This window comes from Symphalangus syndactylus, chromosome 8 (assembly GCF_028878055.3).
Source record: "Symphalangus syndactylus isolate Jambi chromosome 8, NHGRI_mSymSyn1-v2.1_pri, whole genome shotgun sequence".
Taxonomy (NCBI): Eukaryota; Metazoa; Chordata; class Mammalia; order Primates; family Hylobatidae; genus Symphalangus; species Symphalangus syndactylus.
In genome coordinates, this window is record NC_072430.2 from 58,699,606 (window position 1) to 58,711,282 (window position 11,677).

Here is an 11,677-nt window from a genome sequence, read left to right on the forward strand (position 1 = left end):
CAGAAAACAACTTTATTCCTGTCCAACCCACTGCCCATCCAAGCCCACTGTCTGAGGCTAATTTTCCCTTGACCCCTGGATGAAATCTAAAGCTGATAGCTTATTCACTCCTCTTAGGTAGTAGGTAATATCATAATGACATTACTAATTATTCGATTAATTCTTAGATGATAGGCAAAATCATAAGCACTGTAGGAAGACCCCACAAGAATCCACTGATTCCTAGTTAACAAAAAGCCCTCTGATCACTTACAATCACACAAAAAACAAATCACAAAAACAGAAATGTCCACTTTTACCTAATAGGGAGAATCCGAGCTGCATTTAAGAGAACTTTCTCCTCGTGGAGAGATCAGGGTTCTGCAGCAGGAAGACCTGCAGTGGAGAAAATCCTTCTCCATTTCTCTGTCTTCTTCTCCTGCTTCTGCTCTCCCCGACTCACTAGTCTGGCTCTGGCTCCCAAAAGGTTGTAAGCTAAGAGAAGTGAAAGAAAAAGGCCATGGAAGATCTTCCTCGACTATCATCAATTTCATCTGGGGTTGATTTCCTCAGGCTGGATAGGTACTTTAAGCTGATCCTCCCTAAACTAGGTGAATGGTTAAAGGTGACCACTTTTCTTAGGGCGCATCTTTGGGCTCCTCAGAGATCATGGTAGGAACATCAGACTATAATTCTCTTTTATTTTTCCAATAAAGGTCTTTTACTGCATCATTAAAATATCACAAATAGGTTTTAGGAATCATCTGGCATCTAGTTTCTGCAGGTAGACAACTCTTGGGTCTTATTCATCAGCCTGCTGAACTGTTTGTTTTTCAGAAATACAGATACAATCCAAAAATGTTCTGAAATCTTTGTTTTTAACTGTTGTGGCTTGCCGAATCAAAGCAGCTGAATTTGAGACAAGCTCAATGTTTTCCTTCAAGGATTAACTCACCTTTCTGGGCCTGAGATACTGAACAAGCAACACCTGGCCTCATCCAAACCTGTTGGATGTATTTTTCACCCAAGAAATTTTGGATGTCACTAAGAGACCCATTCTCCTGATAACAACGTTGTTGGGGAAGTGAGCATACACAGAGCTCGCTTTGTAACGGAAACCCAGTGTAACACCCTTGATCATGTTCTGTGCGTGACTACAAAGAGTGTGAATGACAGCCAGTTCCTATTTTCCTACCATTTGTCAACCCAGAGCCTCTTCTTTTTCTTTCCAAGAAGACTGAGTTCTACAGTCAGATTGTGATTGAAGTCCCTCTGCAGGGTTCCTCTGGAGCTCTTCACAATAACTGTTCATCCCTTTCAGAGTGATGTCAACATTCATTACTGAGAATGGCCTTCATTCTTGCTATAGACGTGGCAAAAAAAAAAAAAAAATCATACCATGATTCTCTTAACATGAGTAATGCATTTCCCTCTGGCTGTTTTATTTCTTTCTTCAGCCCCAGGGAATTTAGCGGTCCAACCCCTGGTTGGGTTCACGTCACCCCTCTAGGCAGTCCTCTTGGCTGATTTTATTTGTTTATTTAGACCAGATCTTGATCCGTTACCCAAGCTGGAGGGCAGTGGCATGATCACAGCTCACTGCAGCCTCGACCTCCCAGGCTCAGGCAATCCTCCTGCCTCAGCATCCAGAGTAGCGGGGACCACAGGCACACACTGCCAAACCCAGTTAACTTTTAAATCATTTTGTAGAGATGGGATGGGGGTTGGGGGGGGGGGTCTCCCTATGTTGCCTAAGCTGGTCTTGAACTCCTGGCCTCAAACGATCCCCCTACCTTGGCCTCCTAAAGTGCTGAGATTACAGGCGTGAGCCACTGTGCCAGGCCATCGGGCAGATTTTAAATGTCTCTAGCAGGGCTGCCTGTCACATTACCCATTTCTGGTCCAAGAAAAACACTCGCACTTATTCTTGCATCTTCCTCTCCCCCTCGGTGGGATATGTGGCAAATTCCTAAGCTGCAAAGATGCTGTCAGTCTCTCTACCCTGCTGCTTCAGGGGAATAGCCATAGCATCTCATCTTTAGATTCCTGAGACAACAGTCCAGTGGGTCCTCAAACTCCTGGGCGCAAGCTCTCCAAGTGGTCTTCTTGCTGCTCCTTCCACTGGGCTCCACCAAACTGGCCACCACAAGCCAACCCTCCTCCAAGAAATTCTCTCTACTATCCAGCAGCAGCCTTTTCTGTGTTTGAGGTGGGTGTCGGGCTTCTGGTCATCATCATGCCCTTTGTAGGCCCCTATTAGTTTTCTAGCAACTCACTTTGGAATGGAGGCATACCTACCATCTATTGCCTGGGATTTGGACTGGAAAAGAGTTCATCTTATTTACTGGTGACGGAAAGATTCATTTATTCCACAGTAAGCACCTGGGCCCTCCTAGCCATTATCAGTGCAGTTGCCATACCCAACCTGAGTCCCAGAATGCCTTGCTGCACTGCCTGCACCCTGTGGGCTGAATGTTGGGAATTCACTTGGACCAAAGGAAACAAGAAAAAAATCACAGCGAAATTAATTTTCTTTGGGAACGAAGTTCACTTTCTTGGCCTTTCTCGAACAGACTCCAAGAGATACCTGAGTTGCCTTAAGAGGCTCACAAACCCAACATTCACACAAGCCGACCCTTATCTCATCCCTGAAATAGACACATAAAAGGGCTCCCCCAGCTGCTCCTCTCTGAGGCGTCCACCACTTGTTTTAATGACTTTTATTTTGAACTAGTCTGTACCAATTGAAAGTCACAGCCAATAACTCGGGCCAATCTTGGCCACTGAGTGCCAGCCATTATGGTTTAACTTTTATGGAAAGAAGACCTCTGAGTCCAGGTGAGCTTTAATTACACCTCTTTTGTTAGTTCAGAGTTTCATGTTATGCCAAGAAAGCATTAGCCTCATACCTTGTTTATACTAGAGAGGAATAAGGGGGCAAAATTGCTCCTTTTCCTTTATTTCCAAATCACTCTTTTTTTAAAAGAAGTTAAAGTTAACTTCTTATAAAACCTTCACAATAAAACATCACGCTTAAAAAAAGAGAGTCTCAGGTTCTTGGCACCGAGCATTGCCAGTACTTCACGGTTAGATTTTTCCTCTTAGCTAGCTGTTCTTTTCCTTTCAGCAGGAATGCTTTCTGGTTTTTATAGCTAAATGGGATGAGAGAAGCAAAACAGCAAGAGGTATTCATGTAGTCATGTTACATTAAATTTCTCTAACATAGAGTTCCATTAGAGTTTCTTTCTTACTTACAGAATACCATTGTGTATACATTAGGATTTCAGTCCCCCAAAGCAGGCCTGCTTACAAGAAATAGGAGATTAAAGAACTGATGTCTCTATAGAAAAAGAAATAACATGTCAATTGTGTTTATTTGTTGGGTTACATGATTTATGCTTTCTCATGTGAAGATGGAACAGAGAAAAGGAGACATGTGACTTTGTTTAGATAATTCCCAAGGAAAGTTGGAGTCCCTCCTTCATGAAAAGTGTTGCCTTTCATTTAAAATATAAATGGTACTGACAGCTTATGGGGAAGAAAAAGATTTCTTGTGTAAGAAATGAATTCAAGATGCATCTAATTTAGTCTCCAGAGGAGGAGAATATTTAGCATTCTAAGTGAAAAGAAAAAAAAGTGAAATGAAGGAAGACTCCCATGAAACAGGAAATTTAAGGGCCCTTTCATGAAACTTTATGTTCATATAGATGTGAAAAGGAACAATGCAATTTGAGTTTAAAGTATCCATTTAAAATTCTTTGGTTACCCAGGACACATTTCAGCCTCACTCTACTTCTCTGTATCTTAATTAATTCTCATCCTAGGTGGATAATTAAATAAAATAATAATACTGGGCAAAAGCTTTAGAAAACTCTAACATGAAAAAAAGAAAATATGTTAATAAAGTTTCCAAATAGATGTTCTCTTATCTTGCTTTTCTATTGGAAAAATAGGTGGCAAAGAACGGCCAATTCTAACTCTACTTATATAATTTGTGATTTCACAAGGCTACAAATTAGTGCATGCAATTAGAATTAATGAGTATCCAAAAAAACCCTTCTGTGTATTAACAGACTATGGTCTTGCACTAGATGTTCATTTTTTCTTTAAAATCTTCATTGCTGCTTCAGAGGAACTTATATTTTAAAAGAGAAAATCCAGATGTAAATGTGTAGCAAGAAAAAGAAAAACCAACTAAAACCAAAACTATGTTTATTGACTGCTTCAGAAGAGAAAAATCTCAACACACACACACACGCTTTCTCTGTGGATTAATGTGACTGCAATAATCATGCAGTGAAAGTGACAATATAATGATGTACTTTCTAAAAATCTATTGGGGATAACTTGTCATCTTTAGCACTTGGAAAATGGGAACCACATTCCATCACCCCTATATAAGCCCTTCTGTGGACAGTCTCCCTGCCCTAACCCACAGGCCTTTAATTTAGCCACAGAATGAGGCTATTAATTCATTGGGAACTATATGCCCCTTTTCTTATTGGGAAGTTTAAAGTCCCTGACATTTGTCGTACATTCATCTTACAAGCAAGAGCTTTGTTTACAACATATAATGATAAAAGAATCTTAGTTTAATGCCAAGAACCAGATTATTGCCTCAAAAAATTACCTCCCAAAGGAGGAAGATTCTTATTAAAAGGGGAGGATTTCAGAGTCACTTTAGAATGGTACCTCTGGGTGTTATTTTTCAGGTATCATAAAGCATTTGAATTCAGCTGCTTTTTGTTCCAAGTAAAACACTTCTAAAGATAAGTGAGGTTTGTTTCCTGAGTTAAGGACATCTTTAAGTGACAGATGCAAGACAATAAAAGGCCTTTTTCAGGCTCTTTTATATAACTGGAACAACGACAAACAAATTTCAAGACTGCTGAGAGATTGAGAAACCTCACAGGACACCTCGCATTTAACACATTCTCAATGGACTTCAGACTTCCTGGCTGTTCCTGAACTATTTCCTGTAAAGTAAGACATCATATATCAGTGTCAAAATGCACTTCAGCTGATACTTTCCACAGCTCTCAGACAAGTCCTCAACAATCCGGCATACATGAGAACCAGCCTGTGAAAGAGGAGGCAATTTTACCATGTGAATGATCTCACCATTGCTCAGTTGTGTATATGCATTCATTCATTTGTTCCCTCAAGAAACATGTGAGGCTTTCTGTCCTCTAGTAATGGTTCCCAATCCCAGCTAACCATCAGAATCACCTAGGCCCTCCCACCAGCTGTTGGTTTGGTGGGTATGGAGTGGGGCCTGTGCATCTTTTTTTTTTTTTGAGCTGGAGTCTTGCTGTGTTGCCCAGGCTGGAGTACAGTGGCACAATCTCAGCTCACTGCAAACTCGTTCAAGCGATTCTCCTGCCTCAGCCTCCCGAGTAGCTGGGATTACAGGCACGCGCCATCATGCTCAGCTAATTTTTGTATTTTTAGTAGAGATGGGGTTTCACCATGTTGGTCAGGCTGGTGTCAAACTCCTGACCTCATGATCTGCCCGCCCCAGCCTCCCAAAGTGCTGGAATTACAGGCGTGAGCCACCGCCCCCGGCTGCGGCCCGTGCATCTTAGTTTTTAAATGGTCCACAGCCAGATTTGGAACCACTCCTTTTGTATTTCATGATCTCATTGATGAGAGGTTTACAGGCAGCGGGAAACCATCTTTATTCTCTAAATTCTTGAGCTGCCTCTTCATCCTGACATCCTATTCTGCTCCTCTCTTGTTACTGAGTTCCCAAGGCTTCTCAGGCTGGGGCCAGTGGTGGAAAGATTGGTGATGGACAGACGAAAGAGAAAGAAGGAGAATTTAAAAATGAAAATGTGATTCTCTTTCCCTTACCATTTTACTGCCGCTTCTATTCCAGCTGCCAGGAATGGTGAAATTCCTTTTGCCAGACTATCCCTCCTGCCAGTAACAATTATAAGCTCTGGACAAAATATAAAAACCAGTTGTTTAAAGGCACTGGAGAATGACCAAAAGCAAGCAGAAACTGAGAATATTTATACTTTGAAAGGAGGAACACAGTTGGTGAGATCCACATTTATCCATGGCACTTCCCATTGCCCGTGTGCATGGAGGACACACTTACGCAGTAGTGACAGTGTTGCTGGGCTTGGAGGTCAGAACAAGTATCCAGAGCTCCCAGAAAGGCTGAAAATTGAGCAGGAAAATCGCATAAAGAAGAGAGCTACAGATGGGGGGATCCCCAATATCTGCATACAGACTCTCTCAAATTCTTAGCTAATAGGTGAACTGCACATGTGCTGGGTGAAAATCCAAGGAACCCAGTGGAAAGCAACACCTGGAAGCCTGAAAGAGATGTCAACAGTTGCCTGATACTGGAAGGACAGAGTTTAGGATTCATGTCCTTCCAATCTAGAGGGGCTTGGTAAACAACTTGAATATTCCACTGAAACCTTGGGACTATAGCTTAAGAATAAGGACCACATCCAAAGGCTAAGAACTGTGCTTATTTATGCTGACCTACTAAGATTCAGATTGATCCTTATAAACTCCTGTCTAAATTACCTAAGACTTACTCAAACCTGAAGAGGTATCAGGGGCCAATCCATTCTATTGGTGTTGTTGTTGCTGTTAAGAACAAGGACTGCTTCTACTTGTACCAGTCCTTGCAATGCTCAGATTTCTGATTAATAAACCTGACGGGAAAGACTATAGATTTGTTTAAGAACTCAGAGCAATCAATAGAATTATGATTCTTAGATTTCCAGTGTTTCCTACCCAAATACTATCTTGTCTTCCATTCCCTCCATGAGTCAATGTTTTATGGCAGTGCACAAACATGCAGCTTTTAGTAACCAGTAGTTAAAGAGATTCAGTGCTTGCTTGTTTCATATGCAAAAATCATCAGACTTGAGGACCTATGAAATCACCTTCATATTTTTCTCAATGTCTAAGTAAATGATCTTAAGGATCTAAGTATTCCATGAAGATCCACCCTTATACAACAATTTATTGTTGTGTTCTCCTGCTATAAGACTTCAATTATTTCTTAATGAAATTGGCAGAAAAGGGACATAAAATGTCAACTGAAAAGTTACAACTGTATCTGAAAATGTCTAACTACATCATTTCAAAAGATTACAGAATTTGAAATGACATGATTTTGGTTATGATCGGTCTGTAGGCAGATACTCTCTGTTATCCTCCAGAATGAAAACTATTTCATTTTATCTAAGCTCCCAAAATCAAAGGCAATTAAGATTTTCAGGGCCTGGCGCCGTGGCTTGCCACTGTAATCTCAGCACTTTGGGAGGCCAAGGCAGGCGGGTCACTTGAGGCCAGGAATTTGAGACCAGCCTGGCCAACATGGTGAAACCCTGTCTCTACTAAAAATACAAAAAATTAGCTGGGCATCGTGGCACACACCTGTAGTCCCAGCTCCTCAGGAGGCTGAGGTGGGAGAATTGTTTGAACCCGATAGGTGGAGGTTTTAGTGAGCCGAGATCACACCACTGCACTCCAGCCTGGGCAACAGAGCAAATCCTGTCTCAAAAAAAAAAAAAAGATTTCTCAGGATTGCCCTTACAAGAGCTTCCTAAGACATGATTACAGACCCCCGATGAAAAGGCAGAAAAAGTCTTCCCCTCTCTGAAGGTCTCCCCCAGCAACTCTATACTTGTATATCCCTAACTGTGCCAAACAGAGGAAAGACAAAGCTGCCTAATAGGAGCATTAATTCGGCTGAGAGAAGCTTCACACCAGTAGTGTATTGGCTCTCTGAACAAATCTCTCGGTCTGGTGGCTACAATGTACTCTCCCTGCCTACATGGGTGGGGGGCAGCAGCTCAGTGGTCAGAGCTCCTGCAGCAGGCTGACTAGCGCTTACTGCTGCACCAGCTTCTTGCATTCCACATGCTGTGCAGTCTCTGTTACTTCTAGGCAGCACTCGGCATTTCTCTGTCAGCTGCCTCACTGATGATGAAATCCTTCTACTGTCCACCTCACAACTGCACATCATTAAGATTTTAATCCCACCATGGACTCCCTCTTCTATGTAAGGAGGAATCCATGACTGTTTGTGGTACCTGGGGGATTAAGAATGCCCAGCTCCTACTAAACACATGCCTACCCTATTACCCAGAAATGCATCCAAGACAAATCAGTCTGTCTACTAAAATAAATGCACAACAATATTCACAGCAGCTTTATTCATAACAGAAAGTGGTAACACCCCAAATGTCCATCAACAGTAGAATGAATTAATGAATTGTGGTATAGTCACACAATGGAATACCACACAGCCATAAAAAACAATGAACTGGCTGAGTGTGGTGGCTCATGCCTGTAATCCCAGCACTTTGGGAGGCCAAGGCGGGTGGATCACCTGAGGTCAGGAGTTTGAGACCAGCTTGACCAACATGGAGAAGTCCTGTCTCTACTAAAAATACAAAATTAGCCGGGCGTGGTGGCACATGCCTATAATCCCAGCTACTCAGGAGGCTGAGGCAGGAGAATCGCCTGAACCCAGGAGGTGGAGGTTGCGGTGAGCCAAGATCGAGCCATTGCACTCCAGCCTGGACAACAAGAGCCAAACTCCGTCTCAAAAACAAACATATACAAAAATATATATGAATAGCACAGATATTACACTTATAAAAGAAACTAGAAAAAAGAGTACATACTCTGTAATTCTACCTACATGAAATTCAAAAATAAACAAAACTGATGGTGATAGAGGTCAGAATGGTGGTTACTTCTGGGGGAAGAGGGGTGTGTATTGACTAGGAAAGGGGCGTAAGGGAACCTTCTGGGCTGCTAGGAAGTGTTCTAGTTCTACTTGGGAGATATTACACAGGTATGTATAGACAAAAGTAGAAATTCATTGAGCTCTCCACTTGATTAGTACTTTACTATATAAATTATATTTTCAGTAGAAAGTAAAAACTAAACACACAAGAATGCCCAGATCAAATCTTAGTCAATTCTGACTTAATACTGTTTGTAGATGACTTACCTTAAAATAACAAAGGCATTTTCTGTACAGAATACTCTGTCGCCACCTAACATGCAGCTATCAAAGCTGCTTCATGGGCTAATGTTCAGCCTGCCCAAGTGGATGAAAGAATTCCTCTGACTTGGTCTTGCACTTTGGCAAAGAAGAAATTGTAAACACTAAACAGACAGTAGATATGCATTTGGAATTGCTCATAACTGTGGCATGCTAAAGAAACAAAGTGGATATTTTTACTTTTTAAGTTACTCTGATCGAAAATGGTAAAGACACTAAAACTACCAAAAATGGTAAAGACATTGAAAATTCATTATAAGCTATTCAATATGAAAAATATGTGTCAGTTAAGTTAGAAACTCACAAACTACTACACTGAAAACCAGTGACAATGCCTTTGCTAGCTCAAATGCTAAACAAGTAGCTTTTATTACCCCAACTACAAAGAGTTCCATCAAATTGACATCTATCCCTACTTGGAAGGAAAATTGGCTCAATTTAGACAAGCTACAATTGGCTCATAACAATCAATCCAGCCTTATGAGAAACAATATTGGCAATTACAGAGACATTTTCTTCATAAAGCTGGGTGCTGGCAGTCTCTGACAGTGGCCTGGGAGTGCCATGATCCATCAAATGGATGCTAACTTGACCCATGATTTTTTGCATCACGAAAAAATCAAATTAAGCTCCATGGTAAATAAATAATGAAAAAAATCAAAATTCGATCAGGAAGTGGTAGAATAATGTCTCATCTATAACTAACATAACCCAGTTATAACCGAAAAGGTAAAACAAAATACAGAAACTCCTCAAAGCCTTTTCGGAATTTGCAAATGGGTTTTATACAACTATCCAGGTCATTAAGCTATAAATATGTATTAGTAGTAGTCTGTTATCAGTATGGATAGAACCTGTTCCTTGATGAAAAGCTACAGATGGGCCAGGTGCGGTGGCTCACGCCTGTAATCCCAGCACTTTGGGAGGCTGAGGCAGGTAGATCACTTGAGGTCAGGAGTTTGAGACCAGACTGACCAACATGGTGAAACCCTGTCTCTACTGAAAATACAAAAATTAGCCAGGTGTGGTGGTGGGCGCCTGTAATCCCAGTTACTTGGGAGGCTGAGGCAGGAGAATTGCTTGAGACTGGGAGGTGGAGGTTGAAGTGAGCCGAGATTGTGCCACTGCACTCCAGCCTGGGTGACAGAGCAAGACTCTGTCTCAAAAAAAAAAAAAAAAAAAAGAAAGAAAAAAAATCTACAGATGTTTCAGAAAGAAAACATTGCTAGACTTTGTGTTCCCAATACAGGGAATTCCTACTTCTATTCAGTGACTGTGGAACTCATTTCACCATAACAGTCCTATAGGATTCTGCAGAATTTCTCTCCTAACACAAAAACTACTCTCCATTCAGGAAAGGTAAAAAAGAACAAATGGAGGCACTGAAACAAAAGCTGTCCCAATCGGGGCTGGCACACTACAGCCCATGGGCCAAATCTGGCCTGAAGTCTTTTCATACGGTCCATGAGCTAAAAAATTTTTCTTACATATTTTAAAATTTTATAGAAAAAACAAAGAGGGATATGGACTATGTGACAGAGACCACATGAGGCCTTCAAAGCCAAGAATATTTACTATCTGGCCTTTTACTGAGAAAATGTGCTAACTCCAGGTCTAAAGTATCAAAAATCCCTAATCTGCCTTAGCCTAATGTTTTGCCACCAGTGTTAATGGCCACAAGACTGCCTCCTCAGAGCTCATACAGATTTTCTCTCTAGGACATCATTTATAGCATGCCCTATGTGGTTAGGAATAACTCTATCAAGAACTATTTTTTGTCACATGCAGATTTAGCTAAATACTGTCAGAAGCTCATTAGTATATGGTTTTGTGCCCAGTAGGTATAAGCCGCCTTTCCAAAGGAGACATCACTCAAACCTTTATATGAATTCTAGTTCAGTGACCAGTTCCATTAGAAGAGAAATCAATGTTTGTTAAGTTTCAAAAGTGGCCACAAATTCTTCCCATTCCATATGCATGCTCCCTAGTATGTGACTCTACAAATCTGCCCACCAAGAAATAGAGTCTAATTATCTACTCTTTGAGTCTGGGCTTGGACATATGACTTAGTTTGGGCAACGAGGCATTAGCAATATGACACAAGCAGAGGCTTGAACGCTGCTTGCATACTGAAGCTCGCCCTCTCTTACTGCTCATAGGCACTCTCAGATCAACATCACATCAATGCACTTAGGCTAGCCTCTTGGATAATGAGAGACACATGACCCAGTTACTTCCATTTCCCTGCCAACAGCCAGCAACCACCAGATATGTGAGGCCATCAACTATCAGTTGAGTATAAATTCATGTGTGAGGGTCAGACAACATCATGTGGAGCAAAGCAAAGTTGTCCTAGTTGAGCCCAGCCCAAATTGCTCATCCCCAAAATCATGAGTAAATAAATGATTGTTTTAAGCTACTTAGTTTGGGGTGGTTTGTCCTACAGAAAATGCTAATTGACACAGACACAAAAAGGCATTAGAATGTTATTGGAAGCAGCCACTTCAGGTCCTCTTGACAACAGCTACAACAGACCCACAGTTACCTGTGTCATAATGAAAATGTTCTTTTTTTTTTTTTTTTTTTTGAGACGGAGTCTTGCTCTGTCCCCCAGGCTGCAGTGCAATGGCGCGATCTCAGCTCACTGCAAGC

At 41.4% G+C, this 11,677-nt stretch overlaps 1 pseudogene; it reads right to left on the bottom strand.

The window, feature by feature from the left end:
• Positions 1–596: 596 nt before the first annotated feature.
• Positions 597–1,318, bottom strand: LOC129488738 (large ribosomal subunit protein uL6-like; annotated as a pseudogene).
• Positions 1,319–11,677: the final 10,359 nt, after the last annotated feature.